The sequence below is a fragment of the Rhea americana genome, unplaced genomic scaffold (genome assembly GCF_003343005.1).
Source record: "Rhea americana isolate MKP2758 unplaced genomic scaffold, rheAme1 scaffold_6, whole genome shotgun sequence".
Lineage (NCBI taxonomy): Eukaryota > Metazoa > Chordata > Aves > Rheiformes > Rheidae > Rhea > Rhea americana.
In genome coordinates, this window is record NW_028186756.1 from 6,830,415 (window position 1) to 6,837,918 (window position 7,504).

Sequence of the window (7,504 nt, forward strand, 5' to 3'; positions counted from 1 at the left end):
CACACACACACACGCGCACACACACACAATCTGGCTCTTGGAGCAGGGATGCTGTGAAAACCGTATCTGGCATCGGCATCTACCCCCTTTTTGGCTCCAGCAAAACCCTACTTCAAAATTTCAGTGCCCAGCTCTGTCCAGCGCATTGATATTTTGAAGATATTCAGGGGAGTTCAACACCTTTCCACTAAATTAGGCTGACAGGTAATGGAAGATGTGCACCTAAATTCTCTGTGATGCTCGGAAAGCTCAGTTGAGTGCTGATCAGCCAATACCACATCTAATGTGATCATTCACAGTGGCTAGACTAGTCCTACTGCCAAATTGCAATGTTATAGCATAGAATTTGGCTGCATTTTAAAAGAACAAGCTATTAGATTTGGGTTATTGTGGCTTCCCTTAAGCACAATGCACTGGGTACAGATGTATTTGATGTAAAAGGATGGCTGCACTTGTTCTCTATCTAGAAAGTAAAACTTTGGGATTACACTGGGAAAAAATAGACACTCTACAATGAATTTTTAAAGCATTAATATGGCAGGATGCATTACAACCAGATTTTTGTAGAGAACTAGAAGTGCTTCTCTTAGTCTCTAGAATGTAGAGGTTTGCTGCCAAAAGGTTGCTGGACTTGGCAAGACTGGTACTGTCATTTTTCATTATTCTTTAACTATTAAGCGTTAGAGCCCACATTTTAGGAGAAGCAAAAATGTATTATCTGTTTTTAAGGTGGATTTGAAATCAGAAAAGGTAGCATCCTTCAGCATCCAGCACAGATGTCTTTGCAACACTACTGAGCAGGAATATGCTGGAGTTTGCATTTGGAATTGGAGCAGCTGCACTTTTCTGCTTAGAATTTGGAGAGGTCATGGAAAAAGCAAGAGTGTCCCATGCTGGAGCATGCTTTTGGTGTATTGCTGCATCTAATTTCAACAAGATTGGGATTTTGAGATTCACTCAGAGCAGCTCCATTTCTTGCCTGTTTATCCGTCTGAATTTGGGAGCAAAATGTTTACATCAGGAAAGATATATGTAGTAGATTGGGGTTTTTGCAACACTAATACACCAGGAGCTATTTTTTTTTCTGCAAGATTTTTTGTTCATTTTCTGCTTGGTTTCTCTTTAAGCATTATAATATGGTGATTGGGAGCAAAATTCAACTAGTTCCAGAGTGTTTCAAATCTTATTTTCAAATCTTTGTAGGAAGTGCAGGGGCATGAGCCTAAAAATAGAAGGTAAAAGGTAGATAGGTTTTGTTTTGTTCTGTTTTGTTTTGTTTTTCTGAAGGTAGTGACTGGGAGCATATTTATACACATGCTTGCCCACGCTCTAACACATGCACACACACGCACAGGTACGCACATGCTCCTGTAACCTACCTCAAGCACATCCCATCTGAGCAGCACTTCACAGTGTCCCTAACACCTGCAGGGTTCTTGCCAACATGCAGCAAAAGCTGAGGACAGAAGTCCAGCGCATATTGCTCTCATCTTGCAGTGTACATGTGTCTCTTGTGCATGACTTACACTGATGTGCAGCTTTCTGGTGAGCCAGGATCATGTCCTGGAATTGGTTCATGGGGCAGCATTTATTGTCGCACTTGCCTGTGTTTACTAGTACCTACGAAATGTGTTTGTGATAACTGCTGATGCTGCCTGTGAAGGGAAAGTATACGCCTGACATGCCTCAGCAGTAATTACCAGATTCATGTGGGATGGAAGGAACAGCATGTTAGGGGATTGCAACAGTAATAAGACACAGCGATGATACTGATTCCATTACACTGCAAATGCATGCATATAATAACCACCATTGTGGGAGGAGGAATAGAGATTTTTTTTTTTAAAAAAAGAAAACAGCTACAGCTTTTTATTTAGGAACAAAGTCACGATTTCTCAGCATGCCAGAAGTGTTTTATAATCCCTTCAATTAAAAATACAGGATATAAAATAGTAACTTTTCTTTCATCACCTGCTTTGCTGCCTTTTTATTTTGCAGAAAAATTCTCAGGCTGTGACTCTGGAAGCCTCAGGAAATGTAAGGCCACGAAGTAGGTTGATACTGCAGTCTGTGGTGCTTTGGGAAAACACAGTCTAGTCAGTAAGGACTGTGAAGGTTTCAGTTTTCCCTAATTACTTTTCTATAGTCCCTCATTGCCCTTTTTGGRGCAAAGTTATGAAGACTTAGTACAGATTCATAAACTTACAGATTCCTAGATAAAGGGACCATTAGGAATCTAGAATCTTGCATAACCCAGGCCATCAGCTGAATTGGAATTAATTCCTGTTTAAAGTAGATCATACTTCCCTGGGGTGGGGAGGAGGAGGGGGAGACAATAACATATCCAGGCATATTTTAGTGATTGCCCATGATGAAAATCCACCATAATATTTGGTAAATTGTTCCATTATCATCTTCCATTGCTAAAAAAATTGTGCTTTCTGTACAACTCTGCATCTGGTTAGCTTYGGTTTTAGTTTTTAACCTGTGTTATATCCTTGTTTACTTACTGAAGAGCCCTTGATTATCCCAAGTCTCTTTCTGTGGTGCATTCAGGTATAAACAAAATGCTTGCTTGATACCAGCCCTAACCAACTTCAAATGGTCTGTGTTTGTCCTGTGCTGTGGTAGACACCAGAGCAGCTGTTGGCTCCTGCATGGTCCTAAAGCTATCACATTATCTGTCTGGGAAAAAACTGCGTATCTACAGGCAAAAAACCACCAAACCACTGCATGAAGCATAAGCACATAAAATAGAGCACACATCATTACCCTTAYTGCCTACTGCATATCATGCTGTTGTCCTTCTGTGTGAGTAGGTATCAAGAAGTAGAGTTAAGGCTGCAAACATGGAGATCATTTTCTTTCATTTGCAGATGTATAATAAACTGTGTGTCTTTTTCAGTTTATGTGTATCTATTTCTTTTTGTATAAATGAAGAAGGCTCAAATGTACCCCCCAAAAGTCTTATAGCATGAAGAAAAGAATGAAGCAAGGAACAAAGCAAAAATCTCAGTGAYGTAGGATGCTGGCCAGGACTTAAGCTTTACTCATCATTAGAAACTATCAAGGTARCCAGGGTGCTGATGATGGATTAGAAGGGATTTATGCATATAATATAAATAGATTTTTATTTAGAATAAATTMATTTTTGGTGAACACCACATAGCAACAGGTGTGGTGAAACAATGGATATTTATAGATTTTGGTACTTAGTTTGGTGGTCTCACGTGTTCCTCACCCTGTGACCCTGAGCTGCGTGGTATGAAGTGCCTACCAAATGTTAGCTTTTAGGGTTGAGAGGTAATCTTCATTACTATTCAACAAGTACCCTGTATTACTGCTAAGGCATATTTTGCTACATGCCTGTGTATGTGTGTGTGTGTATGYGTGTGTGCRCTTGTATGCTTGTTTGTAGCTGAGACATTCTCCTCCCGTGAGTGCGTATGTTTTTGGAATATTTACTGAACTGTTAGAGGGATATTTTTATTCCTTACTTAAAAGCAATTATTAAGAAAATAATCAGTTACTAAATTTAGCAGTAAGCAGCATGCAAAATAATTGTAATTTGTAATCCAAGGTTTTATCTCAGCCAGCAGCACTGGGAAGTGTGGTGTAAAGGTGAGGGTGAAAGAGGAGAGCCTGGCTTTCCCTGGCTCCCCTTGAGAAGGGGAAGGGCAAGGGATGAGTGAGCGCGAGTCAGTGTGAAGGGCAAGGGGGGAAGAGCTGGCAGGCTCTGCCCACCGCGTCGCTGGTGTCCGTCCCTGCTCACGAGTGCTGCTCAGCAACAGCAAACTGGGTACGATGTGCGCCTGAGAGAGGCAGAGGAGGGAGACGTTTGTGACGAAGGCTCCGTGGAAGGGAGCTGAGGGGTGCACCAGGCTGTGGGCAGAGGGGCCCCCGAGCATCCGTGCCTCGCGGGTGCGAGGAATCTACTGGGTTCTGGTTTGCTGGGAGACGATATTGCCTTTTGCAATGAATTTCCTTGGTTTCCAAATGAGCTCTTAGCTCCATTTCTCACAACCATTCAAACATCTRGAGAGCCACGGGCTATTTCAGGATATTGTTTAGCTGGCACTTCATGACTTCCTATTGTACAAATAAAAGAATTTTATGAACTGTGATTTAGAATTCAACATTTAAAATAATTCTTCCCTCATGTACTGCTTTCTGCAAGGGCTGAAATCCTGGACAGAGACACACATTGTTGAGACCTGTTATCTAACTTCTAGTTAATTTTTTTGTAAAAGGACTTCACTGTAATGTTTCAGTGTATCTAGGGTAATCTCTTTTGTAACAAAAGCACAGCAGGATTTTACGCTGGTGGTACAAAACACAGCAATAAAACTATCAGTTTTGTATCATTAATGTGGAATTCCTACCTTTTTTAAAAGTAAGCATATTTTGTAAGTTACAATACCAGTAAAATTGGTTTCAGCAGGAAAGATGATTCACCCGCTGTCTGTCAGACCGCACTCCAGGTAGCCTATGCGCTGGGTAGACAGGCAGGTGCAACGCTGGGTAATTAAGCGTGCACTTGCTTTTAGCTTGAGTCCATTCTTTTTTCTTTCTTGCACAGAAAACCAACTCTCCTCTCACCTCGTAGACACAGACCTTTTAACATGGGGACCAGGAAAGCACTGTAAGACAAGTTAAATTTATGGATATGTGAGTATTCATGCTATTCAGCAAAGTAGTACATCTGGTCCATAGTCCTTTGGTGTCAGTGGAAGGACTTCTATTGACTCCAGTGGAGTTTGGATTAGATCTGTGAACAAATGTTGAATTTAAAAGCCTGCACTTAGGTCTTATTGAGTTGAGTGGGTTAAACATCTTTGGAAGGGCCTTGTTTCATCATGTCAGTGGATTCTTTTTCTCTGACAGGGACAGTGAGATAAATCTTCCTGATGATGGATAGTCTGTGATGACATTGCTGAGCATCAGGGACCAAAAAAAAAAAAAAAAANCTGTGAACAAATGTTGAATTTAAAAGCCTGCACTTAGGTCTTATTGAGTTGAGTGGGTTAAACATCTTTGGAAGGGCCTTGTTTCATCATGTCAGAGTATTCTTTTTCTCTGAAAATCAATGTAAGCTAAATCTTCCTGATGATACATTCCAGGTGATGACATTCCTGAGCATCAGGGACCAAAAAAAAAAAAAAAAAAAAGGAAAAAAAAAAAGTTGTTTCCATTCTAAAACACAATGGATTTATTGTTCCTTTTGTTTGAGTGACTAGTGTACTTTACCACTACCACTTAGAGATGTAGCTTTTCAGATTTCTTCGTAGTCATAATCTGTGTGTTACATACTGTAAACATTTTTAACTAGAAATGCCCCATCATGCAAACGCAAGTACACACAAAGGATTTTAGTAATTCAGAGAGTCTTGTTGAAAATATCAGGTCTTGCTTTATTGACTGCATCTGCTTTAGTAATGTAGTTGATGAGTAAGTATGCTGAATGTTCACTGTTAAACATCTGGTGGGTTGATGCAAGATGTTTATTTATTAAAAGTAAAATAAACAATGAAATATCTCCATATCATCATTTTTATGGTAGTAAAGAATCCAAAWCCCAATGTGCTAATGGCATATCTAACAATATGTGAGGAGCAGAAGCAATGGGTGAAATTCACTCCTGGGCAAAGGGCCAGCCCTGAGTGATTCATCGTGAAAGCCCCCAATTAAGACCTCAAAACAAGGCTTAAGTGGGACTTCAGTGCCCTAAGCCTTGAGCTGGCTTTCTGCAAAGGTTGGGGAGGAATGTTTCTCCAAATGAATTATTCATAATAAATAATGCATTCTAGGAGTTTAGCCTCTCTTTCTGGTTTCCTTGAATTTATTTAACTGAAATTACTCACCAAATAATTTCTATGAATAATCATGGCCTGCGGATTATTTTTGAGCAGTTCATGGTGAGCAGTTCATAGTCCTCATTCAGAATGAGAGCCATGTCACTGAGTTGTCATTATGCACAGAGGTCACATATTTCTGATTTTGCTACATGACAAGTGGAAAAAGCTCTTCAAGTAGAGCTTTTCTGGGGCTGATATTTGGCCATCCTAGTTCAAGTTTTCACCTGTGAATTCTGAATGTTCATTCAGACTGGCATGTCTTCCCCAAAATTATTTCCATTAAGTTTATTCCATGAGGTGTTTGTGGGCAGTAGCTGACTGAACAAAAATCATTTGAGCAATCATTTGCTTTCATGTTTTTCATCTAGTTTCTTACGGAAGTGAGATTGTTCTTTATACATGTGTGCAGTATGTGTATATATCATGGTCCCCTCCTCCCCAAATGTTTTTAACCAAATCTGATGAAAGAGGGTAGCCATCGGAGWTTTCAATTTCCTATTCCTTAGTGAAAGTAAGTGACTGAGAATTGCCTCAGCCAAAAGAAAGGTTGCAGCTGTTTATCAGAAAATGCACATCAGAGTTTGGCTCAAAACATGGACTTCTTCATTCCACTGTTCCCCAACCACTTGGGAGCACAGAGAGGGCAGATCTTCTTCTTAAGCATTTGCCTCACTGTGTGCAGACTCCTGCAATACTAAATGGGAATGGATTGGAATAGCTCTGTGATTTGAAAATGTTTTCATTGCAAATCACAAATTCAGCATTATTTCCAGGGCCGTTTCAAGGTCTTGTTTCTACATGGAATCAATGTGAATACCTCATTGTGTCAAATTAGGTGAAAAAGAGGTTGCAGGACTGAGACAGTGGCTTTTGGTATCCCAGATGAAGCTAGTTAGTGGCTGCTGAGGACAATGGTTGCTCAACAGAGTGCAGACCAAGAGGTCATCTTGAGTCAATAGTGAAGAAGAAATTATATGGAAAAGGCAAGTAGTTTATCCTGAAATTRGAGTATAAGACGTCAGAATAAAAAAAGTGATACAGCTTTTAGGAAGAGTTAGTTTCTGTTTTGGTTTTCTGTGTATAGAATAGTTAAGTCTCTGAGAAAGGACTTCTTTTTTTCTGCCTTTACTAGAGAAAAGTATTTTCTGATTTCCTGCAGTTTATCCCACACTTTACCACAAACCTCGCTGTCTCTGAGTGGTAATCATTTACCTGAAAAACACACCATAATATTTCTCTTTATTGAGACTGACCAGTTACAAATAATGACCTTGAAGCAGGATGTATAACTCAAAGTGGCATGAAAATGATGRGACAATTAAAACTTACCAGAACAGTGGTTGTATTAATATTTGGGGGAGAATTGCTTGAAATACAGAATTCCAGACTCTAGAGAAACCTTAAAATGTATTTAGCATCTGAAGTAGCTCCCAGAGTTGTCACTGCACAAGATGTGATACAAACATGCATAAAATCCTGACCCAGACTTCAGTCACTGACAAATCTTCCTTTGTCTTTATGGAACCAGGATTTCAACTGTGACTTGCTCTGTGGGAGTTTTATGCACACCCACCCACAAATCTCAAGTAGTTAGTACTTTAGGGAGAACTCACTTTAGGGTGAGATTTTAGGTGGTCAGATAGAAAAAA